The sequence below is a fragment of the Tursiops truncatus genome, chromosome 8 (genome assembly GCF_011762595.2).
Source record: "Tursiops truncatus isolate mTurTru1 chromosome 8, mTurTru1.mat.Y, whole genome shotgun sequence".
Lineage (NCBI taxonomy): Eukaryota > Metazoa > Chordata > Mammalia > Artiodactyla > Delphinidae > Tursiops > Tursiops truncatus.
In genome coordinates, this window is record NC_047041.1 from 45,368,256 (window position 1) to 45,391,345 (window position 23,090).

General features: G+C 44.1%; 1 protein-coding gene across 4 annotated transcripts in view; it reads left to right on the forward strand.

The window, feature by feature from the left end:
* ME3 (malic enzyme 3) overlaps positions 1–23,090 on the forward strand; it is a 438,110-nt gene that overhangs the window by 158,951 nt on the left and 256,069 nt on the right. Inside the window, exon 4 of one of the 4 annotated variants that reach the window (XM_073808335.1) lies at positions 8,231–8,375. The exons of the other annotated variants lie outside the window; for them this stretch is intronic. The gene's annotated coding sequence lies outside the window, so the exon portion shown is untranslated. The remainder of the gene's footprint in view (positions 1–8,230; positions 8,376–23,090) is intronic. 4 annotated transcript variants of the gene reach the window in all.

Genomic DNA, 23,090 nt, shown 5'->3' on the forward strand with positions numbered 1-23,090 from the left:
TTCAGCTTTTCACCATTGAGGATGATGTTGGCTGTGGGTTTGTCATATATGGCCTTATTATGTTGAGGAAAGTTCCCTCTATGCCTACTTTCTGCAGGGTTTTTATCATAAATGGGTGTTGAATTTTGTCGAAAGCTTTCTCTGTATCTATTGAGATGATCATATGGTTTTTCTCCTTCAATTTGTTAATATGGTGTATCGTGTTGACTGATTTGCATATATTGAAGAATCCTTGCATTCCTGGAATAAACCCCACTTTATCATGGTGTATGATCCTTTTAATGTGCTGTTGGATTCTGTTTGCTAGTATTTTGTTGAGGATTTTTGCATCTATGTTCATCAGTGATATTGGCCTGTAGTTTTCTTTCTTTGTGACATCCTCGTCTGGTTTTGGTGTCAGGGTGATGGTGGCCTCGTAGAATGCATTTGGGAGTGTTCCTCCCTCTGCTATACTATGGAAGAGTTTGAGAAGGATAGGTTTTAGCTCTTCTCTAAATGTTTGATAGAATTCGCCTGTGAAGCCATCTGGTCCTGGGCTTTTGTTTGTTGGAAGATTTTAAATCACAGTTTCAATTTCAGTGCTTGTGATTGGTCTGTTCATATTTTCTATTTCTTCCTGATTCAGTCTTGGCAGGTTGTGCATTTCTAAGAATTTGTCCATTTTTTCCAGGTTTTCCATTTTATTGGCATAGAGTTGCTTGTAGTAATCTCTCATGATCTTTTGTATTTCTGCAGTGTCAGTTGTTACTTCTCCTTTTTCATTTCTAATTCTATTGATTTGAGTCTTCTCCCTTTTTTTCTTGATGAGTCTGGCTAATGGTTTATCAATTTCGTTTATCTTCTCAAAGAACCAGCTTTTAGTTTTATTGATCTTTGCTATTGTTTCCTTCATTTCTTTTTCATTTATTTCTGCTCTGATCTTTATGATTTCCTTCCTTCTGCTAACTTTGGGGGTTTTTTGTTCTTCTTACTCTAATTGCTTTAGGTGCAATGTTAGGTTGTTTATTCGAGATGTTTCCTGTTTCTTAAGGTAGGATTGTATTGCTATAAACTTCCCTCTTAGAACTGCTTTTGCTGCATCCCATAGATTTTGGGTCGTATTGATTTCATTGTCATTTGTTTCTAGATATATTTTGATTTCCTCTTTGATTTCTTCAGTGATCACTTCGTTATTAAGTAGTGTATTGTTTAGCCTGCATGTGTTTGTATTTTTTACACATCTTTTCGTGTAATTGATATTTAGTTTCATAGCGTTGTGGTCAGAAAAGATACTTAATACAATTTCAATTTTCTTAAATTTACCAAGGCTTAATTTGTGACGGAAGATATGATCTATCCTGGAGAATGTTCCATGAGCACTTGAGAAAAATGTGTATTCTGTTGTTTTTGGATGGAATGTCCTTTAAATATCAATTAAGTCCATCTTGTTTAATGTGTCATTTAAAGCTTGTGTTTCCTTATTTATTTTCATTTTGGATGATCTGTCCATTGGTGAAAGTGGGGTGTTAAAGTCCCCTACTATGAATGTGTTCCTGTCGATTTCCCGTTTTATGGCTGTTAGTATTTGCCTTATGTATTGAGGTGCTCCTATGTTGGGTGCATAAATATTTACAATTGTTATATCTTCTTCTTCGATTGATCCCTTGATCATTATGTAGTGTCCTTCTTTGTCTCTTGTAATAGTCTTTATTTTAAAGTCTATTTTGTCTGATATGAGAATTGCTACTCCAGCTTTCTTTTGTTTTCCATTTGCATGAAATATCTTTTTCCATCCCCTTACTTTCAGTCTGTATGTGTCTCTAGGTCTGAAGTGGGTCTCTTGTAGACAGCAAATATATGGGTCTTGCTTTTGTATCCATTCAGGCAATCTGTGTCTTTTGGTGGGAGCATTTAGTCCATTTACATTTAAGGTAATTATCGATATGTATGTTCCTATTACCATTTTCTTAATTGTTTTGGGTTCGTTATTGTAGGTCTTTTCCTTCTCTTGTGTTTCTTACCTAGAGAAGTTCCTTTAGCATTTGTTGTAAAGCTGGTTTGGTGGTGCTGAACTCTCTCAGCTTTTGCTTGTCTGTAAAGCTTTTAATTTCTCCATCAAATCTGAATGAGATCCTTGCTGGGTAGAGTAATCTTGGTTGCAGGTTTTTCTCCTTCATCACGTTAAATATGTCCTGCCAGTCCCTTCTGGCTTGAAGAGTTTCTGCTAAATGATCAGCTTTTAACCTTATGGGGATTCCCTTGTGTGTTATTTGTTGTTTTTCCCTTGCTGCTTTTAATATGTTTTCTTTGTATTTAATTTTCGACAGCTTGATTAATATGTGTCTTGGTGTATTTCTCCTTGGATTTATCCTTTATGGGACTCTCTGTGCTTCCTGGACTTGATTAACTATTTCCTTTCCCATATTAGGGAAGTTTTCAACTATAATCTCTTCAAATATGTTCTCAGTCCCTTTCTTTTTCTCTTCTTCTTCTGAAACCCCTATAATTCGAATGTTGGTGCATTTAATGTTGTCCCAGAGGTCTCTGAGACTGTCCTCAGTTCTTTTCATTCTTTTTTCTTTATCCTGCTCTGCAGTAGTTATTTCCACTATTTTATCTTCCAGGTCACTTATCCGTTCTTCTGCCTCAATTATTGTGCTATTGATCCCATGTAGAGTATTTTTAATTTCATTTATTGTGTTGTTCATCATTGTTTGTTTCATCTTTAGTTCTTCTAGGTCCTTGTTAAATCTTTCTTACATTTTGTCTATTCTATTTCCAAGATTTTGGATCATCTTTACTATCATTATTCTGAATTCTTTTTCAGGTAGACTGCCTATTTCCTCTTCATTTGTTAGGTCTGGTGGGTTTTTATCTTGCTCCTTCATCTGCTGTGTGTTTTTCTGTCTTCTCATTTTGCTTATCTTACTGTGTTTGGGGTCTCCTTTTTGCAGGCTGCAGGTTCTTAATTCCCATTGTTTTTGGTGTCTGCCCCCAGTGGCTAAGGTTGGTTCAGTGCGTTGTGTAGGTTTCCTGGTGGAGGGGACTAGTGCCTGTGTTCTGGTGGATGAGGCTGGATCTTGTCTTTCTGGTGGGAAGGTCCGTGTCTGGTGGTGTGTTTTAGGGTGTCTGTGGACTTATTATGATTTTAGGCAGCCTCTCTTCTAATGAGTGGGGTTGTGTTCCTGTCTTGCTAGTTGTTTGGCATAGGATGTCCAGCACTGTAGCTTGCTGGTCGTTGAGTGAAGCTGGGTGCTGGTGTTGAGATGGAGATCTCTGGGAGATTTTCGCTGTTTGATGTTATGTGGAGCTGGGAGGTCACTTGTGGACCAGTGTCCTGAAGTTGGCTCTCCCACCTCAGAGGCACAGCACTGACTCCTGGCTGCAGCACCAAGAGCCTTTCATCCACACGGCTCAGAATAAAAGGGAGAAAAAGTAGAAAGAAAGAATTAGTAGATAAAGAAAGAAAGAAAGAGAGAAAGAAAGAAGGGAGGGAGGGAGGGAGGAAGGAAGGAGGGAAGGAAGGAAAAAAGAAAGAAAGAAGATAAAGTAAAATAAAATAAAGTACGATAAAATATAATAAAGTTATTATAATAAAAAATAATTATTAAGAGAGAAAAAAAGAAAAAAAAAAACCTGACGGATAGAACCCTAGGACAAATGGTGGAAGCAAAGCTATACACACAAAATCTCGCACAGAAGCATACACATACACACTCACAAGAGGAAAAGGGGAAAAAATCATAGATGTTGCTCTCAAAGTCCACCTCCTCAATTTGGGATGTCTCGTTGTCTATTCATGTATTCCACAGATGCAGGTACATGAAGTTGATTGTGGAGCTTTAATCCGCTGCTCCTGAGGCTGCTGGGAGAGATTTCCCTTTCTCTTCTTTGTTCTCACAGCTCCCAGGGGCTCAGCTTTGGATTTGGCCCCGCCTCTGCGTGTAGGTCGCCAGAGGGCGTCTGTTCTTCGCTCAGACAGGACGGGGTTAAAGGAGCCGCTCATTCGGGGGCTCTGGCTCACTCAGGCCGGGGGGAGGGAGGGGCACGGAGTGCGGGGCGGGCCTGCGGCGGCAAAGGCCGCCGTGACGTTGCCCCAGCCTGAGGCGCGCCGTGCGTTCTTCCGGGGGAGTTGTCTCTGGATCCCGGGACCCTGGCAGTGGCGGGCTGCACAGGCTCCCCGGAAGGGGGTGTGGATAGTGACCTGTGCTCGCACACAGGCTTCTTGGTGGCGGCAGCAGCAGCCTTAGCGTCTTATGCCCGTCTCTGGGGTCCGTGCTTTTAGCCGCGGCTCGCGCCCGTCTCTGGAGCTCCTTTAAGCAGTGCACTTAATCCCGTCTCCTCGCGCACCAGGAAACAAAGAGGGAAGACAAAGTCTCTTGCCTTTTCGGCAGCTCCAGACTTTTCCCCGGACTCCCTCCCGGCCGGTGCTCCGACTGAAGCCCGAGCCTCAACTCCCAGCCCCGCCCGCCCCGGCAGGTGAGCCGACAAGCCTCTCGGTCTGGTGAGTGTCGGTCAGCCCTGATGGTCTGTGCGGGAATCTCTCCGCTTTGCCCTCCGCACCCGTTGCTGTGCTCTCCTCGGCGGCTCCGAAGCTTTCCCCCTCCACCACCCGCAGTCTCCGCCCGCGAAGGGGCTTCCTAGTGTGTGGAAATCTTTCCTCCTTCACAGCTCCCTCCCACTGGTGCAGGTCCCATCCCTATTCTTTTGTCTCTGTTTTTTCTTTTGCCCTACCCAGGTATGTGGGGGGGTTTCTTGCCTTTTGGGAGGTCTGAGGTCTTCTGCCAGCGTTCAGTAGGTGTTCTGTAGGAGTTGTTCCACGTGTAGATGTATTTCTGGTGTATCTGTGGGGAGGAAGGTGATCTCCGCGTCTTACTCTTCCACAGTTTTCCCGCAGGCAGATTCTTAAGCACTGTGCTACCAGGGAAGTCCCACAGATGAGGATTTTTAAGGCAAAACCAGAATTCAAATCCAGGCAACCTGACTACAAGCCCACACTCTTTACCATTTTGCAACACTAACTCTTAACACAGCAAGTATAATACATGTCTTGTCAACATATTAGTAAGATTGTCCACTAGAGCAGATACTCAGTATCACATGCCACTGGTGATGATATTTTGAATTGACTCTCTCAATGGCAATTCTACCTTCCATCTAGTTAGAGAAGTTGAAAAACTATACATGACATTTTCTAGAATACTTTGCAGCTAGGGTTATAAATGTAAACTGTGCTTTGCGATCAGATGCATTTGTGAATAACATGGAAGGCAGAAAGAAGTGAGGGGAAGCCACCCTCCTGCCGCTAAGGCTGCTGGCAAACAAGGTGTGGTGGACAGACTCTCAGGTGGCCCCGTGATCTCGCCTCCTGGCATTCACACCCTTGTGTAATCCTCTCCCCTGAAGTGTGGGTGGTGGGACCTGTAACTTGCTTCCAACCAATAGGATGTGGCAAGGTGATGGGATTACATGTACATGATTATGTTGTATGAGATTGTAGCATCCATCTTGCTAGGAGATGCTCTCTCTCTTACTGGCTTTGAAGAAGCTAGTGGCCATGTGGTAAGGGGTTGAGGATGCCCTCTGCCTAATACTACTTGGTAAGAAACTGAGGCCCTGCAAAAAAAATGAATGCCGTCAACAATCATGTGAGCTTGGAAGCAGTTCCTCCCCCAGGCAGGACTCAGATGAGGCTGCAGCCCCAGTTGCTATCATGATGGCAGCTTCATGAGACACTGAGTCAGAGGATCCATGTAAGCTGTGCCTGGGTTCCTGACCTACAGTAACTATGATATAATAAATACGTGTTGTTTTCAGCCCCTAGGTTTGTGGTAAAATGATCATGCAGCAATAGAAAGCTAACACATGAGGTTACAAATCCTGGAGATGATTTGGCCATTGTGGCAGCACATGTGATGGCAGCAGCCTCCTGACGTGAGCATGGCAGCTATGGTGGATGGAGGCCCTTGAACTCAGTAGTCCAGTGTTGGGTTCTTGACATCCACTCTTCCAGCCTTTTTGGCAATTTAATTTCCCTAATTCCTTGCATTAAATCACTTTCGTTTTGAATTAGTCAAAATGATTTCTATTTTCTGTACAGAATCTTAGTTCGTATTATTACCCCACTTCAAAATCATGGCCTAACTATCCCAATAGTTAATTCTTTCATCACCCAGAAAACATTTATGGGAGAACAGAATAGTTCCCTTTCAAAACGTCCAGGGAGAAAGGAAAGTGATAATCATCGAGCAAGTGTAAGCTTTGAATAGCCACAACAACCCTTAAAGGAAGATTATGTTAATCTCATTTTATGGAGGAGAAAACTGAAGTTCAGACCCTACATGACTACCTATTGTGGATAGCACACCTGGGATGTAATTCTTGGTCGAATGGACACCAGACTGCACATTCTTTCTGCTGAATCATGTTGTTAAGAATATCCTGGGTTCTTGTATGTCCTTTCACTCATTCATTCCTCAAATTTATATTGCATATCTATTGTGTATTGAGTGCTGTGATAAGCCTGAGGTGCGTACAGGGCCTTACCTGGTGGAGCTCACAGTCCACTGGGGCAGATCAATGAGAAAATAGAGCATTACAAAGCAGTGCATCAAGTCCGATGATGGAGGCCGGCTCAGAATGCTGAGGGGACAGTGAGGACGGCCATCAAATGACCTGACTTGGGTCAGAGCCCCAGGAGGAAGGGACAGTGGCCCGGAATAACCTTCCTTGCAGGCTTTTCATGGGTCACCGACACAGCTGTGGGAACCCACAGCAATGGTGCCAGGCAGGGACACTAGCAGAAGGGTTCATATGACTTGGTGAGACCTCAGGCAGCCTTGACCGGGCACAGAGCTGACCCTGGCGGTGCTCTGTGCACGTGACTGAGCCACATTGCGGTCCCTGGAGACCCCATCCTTGTTCTCCAAGACTGACTGGCTCTCAAGCTCCAGGCAGCCACAGGCTTGTTTCATTTCGTTGTTTGCTTTTTGGAACAAATGTACGTCCCATTAATCGTGATTTTCAAAAATTAAATTAAAAGCCTTTGATTGAGTCTAAAGATAGATCTGGCTCACTTTCATCAAAGCTTACCCACCTCTCCTGTCAGGAGAGAGAACAAGGTTTGCGAGTTTAAATCTCAGACAGACCTTAGATTAGTTCGGATGCCCAAATATCTCAGCTGTAACAGCCCATGGGCAATTTTGTTGAACCCTTATGTGGCTCAATTTCCCCATCAGAAAAATAGGTTAACAGTGGTTCCTACCTGAGAGTGCGACTGTTTATGTGGCGACTAAATAAACGAATGCGAATGTTCCTGTCCCTGGTGTGCTGGTCCTTGACGATGCTCCTTCCATGTCCTTCCCCTGCTTGGCTCTGCGTGGTGTGGGCTGCGCCTGCATTTCCCAGCTCCCGTACCAGCTGGCACCTCTCTGGGTGTAGTCAATGGGAGGTGCTGGTGGGAGGAAGAGAGAAGAGGGGGTATTTCTCCTCCCTCCCTCTTGGGGTAAAACCTCCAGAGCAGTTGTTTCGCCTTTGCAGCAGCTTCTGGCTGAGGTTAACCCCTGGACCGCCACATCACCCCTATGGTTTCTCCCATCTTCTATCTTCTCCATAGCCATTTCCTGGTGTTAGATTCTCTCTGTTTTAAATACTTAGGGAGGTTCTGTTTTCTGGTTGGACACTTGACTGCTGTCATGAGTGACATGCACTTGCCCCACGGGGTCTGTTTTCTCAATGAATGATTAGGCAAGATACGAGGTGAAAGGGGCGGGGAGCAAAGCTTAAAACACAGAAAAGGTTGGTTATAGATGATGGGGTGTCTTCACTCAATGTCTGGTGAATAGGTGTTCAATAAACGTGGCGGTGATAGGAGGATCATTCCCATTCTGCTTACGGAGAGTATAGTGAGAAACACGCCTTTGACTGGAAGAGAAGGGCAGAAAGATCTGCCACTTCTGTTGGCACTTGGAGGCCCCCCCAGTGCCCTGGAGCCTGGTTCTCAGTGCTGGGAAGAGCTGGCCTGGCCTCTCAGCACCCAGGCTGTCACCACGGGGTTGCTTGGAAGAACTGATGCCCCTAATGAGGAACGGATTTTTCCGGCCCCACAGTCAGGGGTGAGAGTGCCTCTCACCCTAAGAACAGAGGGAGAATGTTTCAAGAGTATTTGCCACAGCTATTCAACTAAGATCTTATTTTCACATGCCTGCTGCTGGCTTCCCGGCCCCGCACCAATCTGTTGTTTATGTTCCAGGGCCACTTTCATTCCCAACACAACACGAGTCAGAGGTATCCGGAATGGGCCCCACGCAGAGGCAGAAAGAGTTTGACACAGTCTGTGCCACCGGGAAGGAGACCAGACGGTCACTGGACTGAGTGCACCGGAGGGAGGACAGGAGGTGAGTTTCATGCCAGGACGATGCCTGGTACACTGGGAATGAGGGGATACAAACACGGTCCTGTGATGCAGCCTGTGAAATTAGCCTCCTTCTCTGGTACCCTAACACCACTAATCGCCTGAGCCATGACTGTGCCAGGCACCTCGCATACACTATTGCTAATCCTCACAACCACCCTGTGAGGCAGAGTTATGAAGTCCCGTTGACAGATGGTGACACTGAGGCTCAGAGAGGTTAAGTGATTTGTGCAAAGCTGCACAGCTGGTCAGTGTCAGAATTGGGATTCAGAGCCACATCTTTCAGGTTCCAAACTCTGCATTATTTCAGCAATTCTGTGCTGCCTCCCTGACACCTTTGTGGCAGAAGTTTAAGAATACTGTGGGCTGCCACACCACATATTCCGCAGCTGCCTTCACCAAATGCCTGCGTGGATCCCAGTTGGCAAAACAAGAGGGAGAATGCCTCTGAGCCCAGTGGAATCCACTGCAATCAATCCCCAGGGTCTCTCCTGCAACTCCGAAGCTAAACAGCAGCCGTTACCTGGGAAACCAGAAGCCATCTGAGAGGGCAGGGGCGCTAGAGAGGGAAGGTTCACTTGGTTACACCTTCCATCACCCTGAGATTAGGGGACATAAAAAGAGATGGCGCCTGTGAGTTCCTCAGTGGCTGGCGCGAGAACCAGGCTTTTGTTTTGCAGACCAGTTACCGCTTGTAGGGAGTAACCACTAAACCAAGAGAAGCCTAAATAACAAAGCAGCAGCCAGAGATTACCTATTAAATGAACCTTGTTCCCAATCTTATGTTTATGATCTGACCCTCCCAGGCGTTACCAAGGCAATCACGTTTACGTGTAATACCCAAGTCTCTAGGGCACTGAGCCTCAACCTGTTTGAAGGTAGGAAGAACAGTCTTTGACAGAAACCCTCAGAAACATCTCTGAGAAGCCCCAGGGATGCTACTGTATCCAAGAATCAGTGCTGATGGTTGTCTGCCAAACATTGCAGCTGCTACCCAAGGCGGGATGCTGCCACGCCCCTCGTGAGTTAGTACTTCTCCCCTTCACGGTGCCCCTCCTGACCCTGCTTTTTGGAGGATTCCACCCATTCTTTCAAGTCCTAGCTCCCAATTCTGCCTCAGGAATGTTTTTCAGGACTGCCCTCACCCTACTAGTCACTCCGTGGCCTTGAATTCCCCACACCTGGGCACGTGCTTGTTTTGTTATTCTGTGCGTGGACAACCAAGTTGTGTCTCACATAATATGGGATGCAGAGCTGTGCACATAGTTTCCTGATGAATGAATGTGTCCAGATACCCATGACGTAAACTCCAAAAACGTTCAGTGTGGACATACACACCATTCAGTCTTGTATTTATTTAGGGCCACTGCCCAAGCACCTTTAGCCAGGCCCTGCAGATACAAAATGGACCGAATGCAGCCCTTGTCTCAAGGGTTTGTGTGTTCCAACTTGTTTAGATCCCTCCTGCTGTTTGATTTCTTTGCGGGGGAGGGGAGTATATTGGCACATTTTTTTCTTTTTTTCTGCCCCCAAATAAATAATAAATAATTATCTGACTCTGCAAGCAAATAGCAGATTTCTGAGGAAGAGAAATCATCAATGAAAACACAAATCCTTAGTGAATAACATAATATTTATCCAATTATAGCACACTTACTACATTCTGAGCCACTTAGAAACAGCATCACACTCATTCCTCCATGCAGCTCTTCAAGTGCACTATTATTTCTGCTTTAATGATGGAAAAAAAGGAAGCAAGTGGCTTGCTCGAGATCCCTTTAAATGTGATGCCAGGTTTCAAACCCAGGTTTGTGTAGTGAGCAAGGCTGTGTCCTCAGCTGCTGTTCTATGTCACTGCCCCGTCCCTGACAGTCCTTCTGTGTCCAGGGTCATAGATAATGAAATGAACAGTGATGAGTCACTGACAGCAGGCAGCAGACCTGAGGTGATTGATAAATTTGTTATCAGTAAGTGGGGTCGGAGCTTACAGAACAGCGTTAGAATCTTATTGCACAAAACCCCAAGCTCTCAGGGAGCCATGCAAAAAGCCAGAGCAGAGTTTGGTGTCTTGACCTGCCTTCCCACCTGTTTACTGTGGGGCCTTCTCTCCTTCAAGGGTGTTTCTCTAGAGGCAGTCCAGAGAATTCAGATTTAAAAAGATTGTCCCCAGGGCTTGTCTGCCTGACTCATTGTGTTCTTTCTCACTGGTGAGTCACCAACCTGTGACTCAGTTTTCACATCTTACTCAGGGCTCAGAGTTTGGCTGTTGGGATCCTGGGGATGGATTTGCATGGAGGTGATGTAAGGTTAGTGATGTGCTGGTGAGCCAGGGATCCTGGGCTCTGCTGCTTTCCTTTTGCTCATAGGAGCACCTTTTAACCTGTCAGAGGTGCTCATGGATTGGCCAAGACCAAGGTCACTGAAGTGGCCTCACCAGTGAGGTCAGCTTCCATTTCTGATGCTGCCGTGTGGACTCCCAGTGTGGATCCTCCACTCGGTGGGTGGAGGTCAGCGTGACAGTGGTCTGTCAGCGTGAGACAACACCCCGTAGAGGAAGAAATCCTCCATGTGAAGGAACATGGATTCACTTCATACCTGTTCTTTCTTAACTACGCTGTTCAAAACACTTCAGTTTTTAATCCGGGCTACAACCCGACCCCATAGTTCCTCCAGGTAAACTCTAGGATAGAAAGAATTCACCTGGGTTGTGTGCAAGGAGCTCAGAGAGTTAGGTGATGGAAATGACTGGGTCTTCAAGAGGCCCCTGCCTCTGCATCCAAGCAGGCCATTGCTTGGTTGAGCATTCTTGGAGATGCCATACCCAGACAGGCTGCTACAGTGATGGGACATTAACGAGGTGTTGGAAGGGGATTCTTGCCACTGGTTCACCTGAGACCCCACTATGATGAACATGAAGACTCAAAAATGAGTATGATAACACACACAGGATGCAGATTTTCCAGGGGGAAGGGATCAGGTATCTTCACTCTTCATCCAGCTCAAGGATAGGAAAAAGGGTCGGAGAGAGTGGAACAGGGAGACGATTAGAGAAGACATTCCTTTGGGGGGAGCTGTTCCTGTTCTCTCCCTTCAGGGGAGGGGTGCAGGTGCTGCAGGAGAACACCAAAAACTATTCCTTACAGAAGGGAGACACAGAGAACCAGTGCCCTAGTCATGCCCAAGAAAGCCAACCGTGACTGGCCCCTGGCTCCTTCCCCCGAGAGGTAGAGGATGAGAGAGGGGTGACTTGCTATGTAGGTTCAGGAGCCAGAAGAGAGTGCTGTGGGGCTTTGGACTGAACCCCCAGAGTTTTTCAGGGTAAGAGATGCCGTTGTTTCCTGTGCACAAGATGTGGGCCATACCAAACAGAAAACAATTGTGTGGTTGGGTCATTTAGATCTTGTCTGAAAGTGCCTTCGGGAGGAGTGAAGGGATTTGGGCAGGAAGACAAGACGTGCTACTCCCCATTGCCTCAAGTGCCTTCAGGAACGGAATCGCATCTGTCAGGGTCAAGGGAACTATAGGACAGAGGTCTCAGAAGGGATCTTGGAAGAACTCACGGCATGACCCCAGGAGAAGAGTCCTGCTCTGGCCCAACCAGGGATGCTTTCTTTGGCCAAAGGCCAGGCTCAAATCAAAGCTGTCCTATCTCTTTACCTTTCCTCTTGCCCATGGCTTTGACCTGAAACAGCAGAGAGGGAGAGTGGGGTGGGGAAGAACCAGGACAGGGGGAGTCAGTGATAAAGCTTCATTTTCTAATGTGCCGTGAGTCATGCTTGTTCAACATACTAGTTACACAAACCAGAAAAGGTGTTACCTGTTTTTTGTTTATTTTTTTAATTAATAATAAACATCTTCACCTTTCTCTTGGAGTCTGCCCACATCCCTACCTTCCATTCCTTCTCTCTGTATCTCATAATATTTTGTATAAGCCTCTGTGATAGTATACCACCTTGTACTATAACTGATTATTTACCAGTATCCATCATATAAAAGGTGCATTCTTTGTGGGCAGCAACTGTATCTTATTCATAGCAATAGTCCCTGTAAAGCAGCATCGTGATGTGCTATGGTTGGTTTGCAGTCAATTCTTATTACGTGAATGATTAAATGAATGTAAGCATGTCGATAGAAAGAACTTGGCAAGAGGGAGGTATATTTATTTAGATCTTTTGGACCTCCTCAAGTCTCACCAGCTGCGCTGTGCCCATTGTTTCTACTTGTAGCTCCAATCATGTTCCCTGAAGACCCGGGTAGCTCTGTGCCCATTTGGATTTTTGAGGGAAATCCCAATTATCCCCATAAGACAGAATGTCCTTAAGGAGGGATGGAGACATTGAAGAGAGCAAGATCTCCATCAGGGAAAATAAAGAATGGGAGTTGAGCCACGCCTGCCTGATTTCAACAGAACCCTCTGTTGTACAGGGAACAGAGGAGAAATTGTTCGTCCACATCTCATTGCTCATGGAAATATTCTGACTGCAAAGTCAGTGTCAGCTTTGATTTCCTGCTCTGGGAGGAGGCTTGGTCAAAAGGCACAAAGTTGGCCTGTGAAGTGTCAGAGGAATTGTGAGTTTGGGTGAGAGGAGACCCTCACACTCCATCTTTGTTTGGTGGTGGAAGTTCTAGCACTGGGGTGGTCAAGCCAGCACAGCACAGCCCTTGCCTGAGGCTCTTCTGAGAGCTCCAGCCCAGCTTGGAAGCACCACAAGACCACAGGCGGAAGTGTGAAGGTCAGACCAGGCCTGAGGGTCAGTGTCCCGGTCCTGCGCTTGCTTTCTTGGAAGGAATGAGCACAGAGAGGGTCTGGAGTGATGGGAATCTGAGGAACCGAGGGCTGGAGAACCAGAGGCAGACTTCACCCAACCATTCCGGGTCCCCTTAAAGAGGACACCAACTGAAATAACCTGGGAAAGGCACTTACAGAGCAAAAGCACAGCCAGTTGCTGTCTCAAGGCTAATTTTAAGAATGTCCTTTTCTGTTGAAATTTCATCACCATGACTCATCGCACCACAGGCCAAGATTCTGAAGCTCTGAGTCAGACTGGGCCCTGAGAGCCAAAGCTCAATGGGAGTTTTACCTAAATAAAGCCTGCAAGTGGGCCTGCTGTGATAGATGTCTTAGAAATTTGCTAATTCAGCAGTGCACACACCCTTGCACCTCTGCCGTTCACACAGTTGCCCACAAGTTCCTGGGGCTGTTGGTGTGACAAGGCATCTCTTAGGTGTGAGATCTTTCTTTTGCTTGAATCTTCAGTTAGTTTGTTTCCATATCTTCTCTGCCAGTGTGGTTCCTTTTCTGTAATCTGGTCAGTGCTACTATTGGTGCTTTTTCGATACTTGTAGCCAGAACAGGTGTGATGATTAAGCACAAATTCCAGAAAGGATCCAGGGTCCCCTTCTCTAAATGCCAATCAAAGGGAATGGCATTTAAATTGGGATTTTTGAAAGTCAGAGCTGGAAGGGGCCTCAGCTCATGTCATCCACCCTCCGTGTCATTATATAGACACCCAAGTAATGCAAGACTCAGAGGTGCCAACAACTTGCCCAAGGTGACACAGCCAGTTAGGAAGAGAATCCAGACAAGAGGCCAGGGTCTGCTCACATCTTAATCTCTAGACTAAACTATCTCTGCTTTTATTTACTCTGTATCCAGATAAAGTCCTAGACTCTACAAAGCCCACATCTGGGCGCTGGGGGAGGAGAGGACGTATAGGAAAGAGGAGGCAATGCTCAGGGCTGACCACCTGCCTTGGTGTCCCTCGAGCTCCAGGCCAGTGACCTGAGAAGATGCTGGCCGTAACCATGGTGGCAGGAGGCCTGGAGAGCAGCCCTGGAGGGGAAGCTGGGACTGGTCGGGAGTGGGCCGGAGGCAGAGACCCAGTCTTCACTCAGGGATGGTGGCAGCGGAAGGTTAACCAAAGCCACATGAGACATGAAACTCAGCCTCGGGAATCTTTGGCTTCTCGGCTGTCCTTGGGACACACGGCGAGTGTCGCCCTTATTGGGAATGAGGGGGTGGGGGGCGTGTAGTCAGGTGGAGTAAAACAGCTTTGACATCAGGCTGTTGAAGTCAGAATTTGGGGAGATGCAGCAGAGGTCCACTCTCCTGAGCTCAGGTCGAAAGGATTATTCTGAGGCTCCAAAGGCCTCTGAGGAACCCAGCAGTGCAGCCAGGACTCCTGGGGCCTAAAGTCAGGGCTCTGTCAGGAACCCCGCCTCCATCCCTCTGGCTCTGTGCCCCTGCCCTGATCTCTTCCTCTTTCTGTCTCTCCATGTCCCTTTCTGTATCTCTCTGCTTTTACACTCACTTTCTCTTGACATCTCTGCTCTTTCTGTGTGTCTGTTCTGTCTTCCCCTCTCTCTGTTCTACTCACTGTAGTTCGCATGTGACCCGGAATTGTCGCCCCTGTATTAAGTGCATCTCACCAATCTTCAGCTCAGCTTCCATAGCTCAGTGGCTGTGATATTTCTAGATTCTAAAATCATAAGAAAGGAGCCAGATGGGCCCAGATCACACTTTAAAGCCTGGCGGCACAAGCCGTAGGCTGCTGGCCACCCCCTGAATTGGCTGCCCTTGTGTCAGATGTCCAAGCCTTATGTGATCAGCTGTGGCCACAACTGCGGGGTCTCTAGGCTGCAGTCAATTAGCAGGGAGTGAGAGAGAATAGACTATGGAAGGTTCTTGACCTGAAGAGTATCTGTCTGTACATTCCAGCTGTGTCATTTCCAGGGCATGTGACTTTGAGCAAGGCTTCATACTTCTCTGAACCTTAGTTTCCCTATCCATAAAATGAGGGAAATGATACCTACTTCCCAAGATTGTTAGGAAGACCAGATAAATATGATATGTAATCAAGCCACGCCAGGCACATGGCAAATGCCCAATAAATTGTTGCTATTGTCAGCTAGTATTGATTTAAGAGAGCCAGAGTCTTGGGTATGCACAGGACATTCTGTCCTGTGGCCTTTTGAACTTCTCCTTCTTTTGTCTTTCTCCATTTGGAATTTTTTTTCTTTCCCCTCTTGATGTTTGTTAATTTCTCCCTTACTGTCAGTGCTGTAACCCAATGCTTGAGGATTTCACAACAGGATGCACTGGAGCCAATGTTTTGCATTTGGATATGACTTACATGCTCTGCCTTGCTGTTGTCAATAACATTAAAGGGGTGGAAGGGGTGGTTTACTGTACCGAATAACGCTGTGATCTGGTTTTTCGACAATTGCTCCAACGAAGGACTGAAGTTGTCTATGACGGCACTGCTGGCTTTTACAACATAAACATGAAGCTCTGTGTTGTCGTTTGGCAACACTCCCAAAATTTCCCTCAAGAAGCTCAGGCCAAGTGGAGAGTCAACTCCAGAATGCAGAGGTATATTTTAATAAAAAGCAAAAACTACTCCGGATGCCAGAAATTGTTATAAACAAACACTTCGCCAAACATACACAGCCTTCTCTCTCTCCGCATCAGTCCCCTGTCTGTACACACTGCAGAGTCATTACCTGGAAAGCTGAATGCGTGAGCTGTGTTCTGGAGAATATCAGTGTAAATGCTGGTCTGACGGGGGAGGTAGGTTACTGGAATCTTGGGAAGTTAGAGACAAATGGGGGAAGGGGCCAACAGATGGATACCAAGTCCTAACAGCCATGGTGAAGGCAGGCCTGTTCTAGGTTAGAGCAGGGAGATGTGTTGCAAAAACAGAGGGAGAGGGACTTCCCTGGTGGCGCAGTGGTTAAGAATCCGCCTTCCAATGCAGGGGATGTGGGTTCAATCCGCGGTCAGGGAAGTAGAGCCCACGTGCATGCCGCAACTAAGAGTTCGCATGCCACAACTAAGGAGCCCGCGAGCCGTAACTAAGGAGCACATGTGCCACAACTGAAGGAGCCTGAGAGCTGCAATTAAGGAGCTCCCCTGCCGCAACTAAGACCCGGCGCAACCAAAATAAATAAATAAAATTTAAAAAAAACCCAAACAAAGGGAGAATCTGTGGTGAAAACTAGGTCATTCCAAAAATTTCAGTAAAACCTGCAGGACCTGGGCTGACTTCATGAGCATGTGAGCTGTGAGGTTGCACAGGGTCCCGCACTCAACAGGGTCCTGTGCTTGCCTCAGTGCTCTGCTGTTGATATATTGAAATTCTTAAGTGTTTTTTTTTTCTTGGCTGCACAGCATGGCATGCAGGATCTTAATTCCCCAACTAGGGATTGAACCCGTGCCCCCTGCAGTGGAAGAATGGCGTCTTAACCACTGGACAGCCAGGGAAATCCCTGAAATTCTTAAGAATTTTTGAACACGAGACCCTATATTTCAACTTTGCACGGGGCCTGGAAAATTATGCTGCTGGTCCTGGCCAGGGAGAATTGAACCAAAGACTCGTTTCCAGAAATACAAGCTGGCAAGAAGAACAAGGGAAGGATGAAGTAGTGATGCCCCCTGGTTATCAGGGCAGGGAGCAGGGACAGTCATCAAGTGATTTAGAACCTAATAGAACCAGGCAGAGGTCAGTGACCCAGCTTGAATAGGCAAGGACCGTGGCAGCAACTGATACCCCAGTAGGGCTGTGTCTTGAAGTGTGCCGCGGGTGATAAGGCACACAAAGCCCTGGGCTGAGTCAGGAGAGGTGCCTGCGTATCAGGTGTCAATCCTTCTCCAATCAAGTGTGGCCACAGCAGGGTCTCCTGGCCACAGCCAATCAACAGAGAGGAAGAGTAGTACAGGCAAAGGAGAGCTGTCCACAGACAGACCTACATGTAGATGCCAGCTTTGCCACCTACAGGTGTTGTGACTTCGGGCAAGGCTCCTTACTTCTCTGAGCCTTAGTTTCTTCATCTGTAAAATGAGGGAAACAATACCTATTCACAGCTGATGAGAAGATTAGATGAGGTACAGTATGTAAAGTTTCTACCACTTTGCCTGCGCGTGTAAATAATCAGCAGTTGCTATTATAGCCTACTGTTAATTTAGGAGAACCAGAGTGAAGAAAAGTAGGTTCTAATCCCACTGGCTGTGACCTTGGGCCAACCACTTTACATGTCTGAATCTCAGTTTCCTCATAAGTAACAGGGAAATAAAAAACCCAACACCTGAGGCAGTGCCTTGCACATAGTAGGCACTCACTAAATACATATTAAGTGTCCCGCCACACTGCAATAAAAGATAAGAGCTATTTGCAAAGCTGCAAAGGGCTTTGCAACTGTATTATCTTTTTGTTGACTTTAGAAAATCAGATTTATTACTTTGGGGGGTTGGGATCAAATAAGGTTGAGATCACCTCACTCTCAAAATAAAATAACTTTCTGAGTGCTTGCCTGCTTTGGGATTTGGGTCAATCTTTTGTTACTGGCATCAGCACATAGCTAACTAATCCAAATGTAACCGAACTGAGCTGGGAGTCTTTGCATTGCTTTTTCCCCCCAAGTTTTTCTTTCTACAATAACAAGGAAATGCTATTATCACATGGGTTACCACAAAGCAAAAAGTATAATCAATGACAAGACATTCAATCTGCATGCACCTACATCAAATGGATTCAGAGAATGTCATTCCTATTCATTACAGCTCATGAAGCATGAAGAGTATTTATAGAGGATGAAAAGTCTCATTCATTAGCCTCAGAGATGCCAAGAGGGGAAATGACTTATGTACAAATGACACAAAGCACATATTTTTCTTGTTCTGAGTTTACATATCCCATATGGGATCAAAGGAAACCCAGTGTCACCATACTAAGCGCCTTGGATGAGAAGAGTTTCGAGCTTCAAGGATAGAATAACAACCTGAGCACTGAGAGGCCAAAGGTCAGCTTCACCAAACTGGAGTGACCTTGAGATTGAAAGGATTCTTAAGGCATTACATACTTTCTGCCTCAAATGATGGAATAATATGATTAAAAATTGCAACTGAGGCCTATCTGGCTAAGTCTCCAACAAAAATCTGTGTTCTTCCTTTCATTGTATAGAGTTGTAGCTTTGCAATCAGGGGCTAAGTTTCCCTGGCCTCTAGCATTAAGTGTGACTGTGCCGATAAGTTCTGAACAATGGAATGTATTGGAAGTGTGTATATATCTTCTTTGGAGAACTATGCATATAAATCCTTGGCTCATTACTATTTGGATTATTTGTCATTTTCTTGTTGAGTATAATAGTTCTTTATATATTCTGGTAATAGTTCTATATATATATTACTCTTCCCTTATCAGATATATGATATATGATATATATATGATCAGATATATGATTTGCAAATATTTTCTCCCATTCTGTGGGATACTTTCTTGATAGTATCCTGTGAAGCACAAAGTTTTTAATTGATAAAGTCCATTTTTTCTATTTTTTTTCTTTGTTGTTTGTGCTTTTGGTGCCATAGGTAAGAAACAATTGCCTAATTCAAGGCTACAAAGATGTACACCTATGTTTTCTTCTAAGACTTTCATAATTTGGACTCTTACATTTTCAACTTTGAGCCACTTGAGTTTATTTTTGTATATGGTGTGAGGTAGGAGCCCAAGTTTATTTTGCATGTGGATACCCGGTTGTTCCAGCACCATTTGTTGAAAAGACTATTCTTTCCTTATTGAGTATTTTGGCACCTTTGTCAAAATCAATTAATCAGGTTTATTTCTGGACTCTCAATTCTATTTAATTGACTATATATCTACCTTATGACAGTCCATGCCATCTTGATGGCTATAGCTTTGCAGTAAGTTCTGAAATCAGGAGTGTGAGTCCTTCAACTTTATTCTTCAAGATTGCTTTGCCTTTTCTGGATCCTGGCATTTCCATTTGAATATTAGGATTAGTTTGTCAATTTCTGTAAAAAAGACAGCTAGAATTTTTTTTTTTTAGGATTCTGTTGACTCTGTAAATCAGTTTGGAGAGTACTGACATTTTAACAATATAAAGTCTTCCAATACATGAACATGGGATGTCTTTACATTTATTTACACCTTTTTAAAATTCTTTCAACAGTTTGGTAGTTTTTAGTGCATATTTCTTCCAGTTTTAAAATCAAATTTATTCCTAAGTATCAATATTTTATTCTTTTTGATGCTATTATAAATGGAATTGTTCTCTTAATTTAATTTTCAGATCATTCATTGCTGGTATTTAGAAATACAATAGATTTTTGTATGTTGATCTTGTAACCTGCAACCTTGCTGTACTTGTTTATTGTCTCTAATAGGGTGGTTTTTTTTTTTTGTAGTTTCCTCAGGATTTTCTATAACCAAGTTCATTTTATTATGAATGAAGATAGTTTTACTTCTTCCTTTCTAATCTGGATGCACTTTATTTGTTTTCCTTGCTTAATTATCATGGCTAGAACTTCCAGTGCAACATTGAATGAAAGTGGCAAGATAGGACATCCTTGTCTTGTTCTTGTTCTTAGAGAGAAAGATTTTAGTCTTTCATTATTAAGTCTGATGGTAGCTGTAGGATTTTCATAAGATGTCCATCATCAGGCTGAGGAAGTTCCCTTCTATTTTCAGTTTGTTGAATATTTTTTCATGAAAGGATGTTGGATTTTCACAAGTGCTCTTTCTGCATCAATGAAAAGCACGCGTGGTTTTTGGTCTTTATTAATATGATGCATGACATTGTTCAATTTTTGTATGTTGAACCAAACTTGGATTTTGGGGATAAATACCAGTTGGTCATGGTGTATGATGTCCTTTATATATCTCTGGATTCAGTTTGCTAATATTTTGTTAAGGATTCTTGCATCTATATTCGTAAGGGATATTGGTTGGTAATTTTCTTTTCTTGTGATACCTTTGGTTTTGATATTATAAGAATAAGTCAAGTGTCTCCTATTTTTTGGTAAGAGTTTGTGAAGAATTTGTGTTAATTCTTCTTTAAAGAAGTTTTGGCACCAATGAATCTATTCTGTTTGGACTTTTCTTTGATTACTATATCAACCTCTTTATTTGATATAGGTCTATTAAGATTTTTTTGGTTTTTGAGTCAGTAGTTTGTGGCTTTCTGGGAGTTTGTTCATTTTATCAAAGGTTATCTAATTTGTTGGCATACAAAATGTGTTGCTCATAATATTGCCTTCCAATCCTTTCTCTTTCTGTAAGGTTGGTGGTGATAGGCCCTCTTTCATTCCTACTTTATTAATTTGGATTCTCTCTCTCTCTCTCTCTCTCTCTCTCTCTCTCTCCTTCTCTCCCTCCTTGGTCAATCTAGCGAAAGCCTTATCAATTTTATTAATCATTCCAAACAAACAGTTTTTGGTTTTGTTGATTTTCTATTAGTTTTCTACTCTCTATTTAATTTGTTTCCACTCTGATATTTATTATTCCCTTGTTTTAGGTATAATTTGTTCTTTTTCTCTAGTTTCTTAAGGTAGAGTTTAGGCTATTGAATTGAGGTCTTTCTTCTTTTCTTAATATAGGAATTTACAGCCTTCACAAATTCTTGCAGCAGCCTTATAGAGGCGTTAAGATTACCCCCCATTTTCAATGTAGAAGCTGAAAGTTAAAGGGGTTAAATAACTTATGTAAGGCGATACAGCTGGTCAGTAGCAGAGTTGGAATTATAATGTCAATCCTCTAAATGGGAAATGAGGATTAGAATTCAAACTCACCGTACTTTCCTCTCTGCCACATTGCTTCTAGAAGCATTCAAATGTTCCCAGAGAACTGTAGCACTCACATTTATGCCAGACTGTCTTATACTATTCTGTAATCATTGTAACCATTGTATGTGTATGTGTGTGTTTGACAGTCTCTGTAATCAGTGTATGTGTGTGTGTGTGTGTTTGACAGTCTCTGTAATCAGTGTATGTGTGTGTGTGTTTGTATGCATGTGTTTTGAAAGCTCAAGGAAAACACATCTTCCTTGAGGGCAGCGAGTATTCTGTGAACTTCTGTATCTGTAGCATTCAGAACAGTAGTTTAACATTTGTACACAGTACTAGAGTCTACCCAGTACCTTTTCTCATCTATTGTGCTATTTTACATTCACCAAAATCCTATAGGTAGGTGATACTCCGGGACCCAGAAAGTCAGAATTGTTAGTATGGCCCAGGTCACAGTATTACTAATAAGTGTATTACAGAAATAAAATGGCATGCCTGATTCTAGATTTTGTGCTCTTTCTGTTTTACATATTTATTGCTATGGTGAAATGCAGTAGGTGAAATGGAGTGCTTTAAAAATAGAGTTTCATTCATTTATTCATATATTCCAAAAATATTTGTTGAGCCTCTGTTCTGTGTCAGGCATTGTGCAAAACACTGATGAGAAGTGGTCAGCAAAATTAGATGTAGTCCCGGGCTTCCCTGGTGGCGCAGTGGTTGGGAGTCTGCCTGCCGATGCAGGGGACACTGGTTCGTGCCCCGGTCTGGGAAGATCCCACATGCCGCGGAGCGGCTGGGCCCGTGAGCCATGGCCGCTGGGCCTGCGCGTCCGGAGCCTGTGCTCCGCAACGGTAGAGTCCACAACAGTGAGAGGCCCGCGTACCGCAAAAAAAAAATTAGATGTAGTCCCTTTACTTGTGGGAGGGACAGATGTTAATCAAGTGGTTACACAAATACACGTAAAATTAGAATTGTGATAAATGGTAGAAGGTGGACTTGCATCATTATGAGTAAATAATGAGGTGATCTGACTGGTAAGATAGGCCAGGCGAGGCTTCTCTGGGAAGTACTACTTCACTGAGATCTGAAGTTAATAGGAGCTAAATGAAGAACAAGTAAAGAGCATTCCACACAGAAATAATAGTCTGTGCAAATGTCCTGTGGCAGCCTCAGCTCTCTGAGAAATCTAAGGATTTTGTTTACTCCATTTAAAACGTATTAGTCAAAACAATATGGTACCCATAGAGGAATTTTAACAAACTTTGCTCTATGGGTATTGTATTGGTTTGCAAGACCCAGAAAACATTTGTTTACCAAACATTTACTTTTCCATTTCCATGTAAATTGCCTTCCTCCCTAACATCCTCTTTTGTCTTTAGCTGAAGATGATATTTCAGGTGAGGGTTTCAGCCATTAGGGTGGGTTACTCAGTTTTCCTGGGTTTCTCCCATGTATACATGTTATTAAACTTCTGTTTGATTTTCCCCTTTAAAAAAAAAAGATATCTCACAACTGAACAGGAAAATGATGCAGTGTAAAAAAAAGACAAGTTAACCCTAGCTTCTTCAAGCCCTAATTTATCTATCTCTTTGCTTATAAGCATCCGCATCAGAAGATAAAGAAGAGAACAAAAAAGGAAGTGATATTACTGTATATACGTAAACCCATGCAGTTGATCAAGAAGAGTGTTTGTTGAGTATTTCAGGGAACTGAGAATGCTAGTCTCTTCTTTGGGATGGTTGTTAGTCCTTAGAAGAATAAGCATCATCATTCCTTTGGGGGCCTGTAAGGTCTATGAACCTGTAGGAGCCTTTAGAGCCACGAGGGCAGTCTGCAAGGTCTTCTTTCCCGGCAGAGTAAGCTGCTTTGCTCTAGAGTGTCAGGCACGTTCCCACACGTATTCATGCATTAATCAATTCAAGTTCTGGATTAAAGGCAGTGAATCACCTTGAGGATTGACTGTGGTGTTGGTGCTTGCAGGAGTTTACACGGCCAATTTGGAATCCAACACCGTGTTGAATTTAGAGGGAAAAATATTCACATCTAAGAATCATGTTTCTCCCTCCCACCGAAGCAGGATTAATCATTATTAACAAGGAGGAGACCTATGGTGACTGG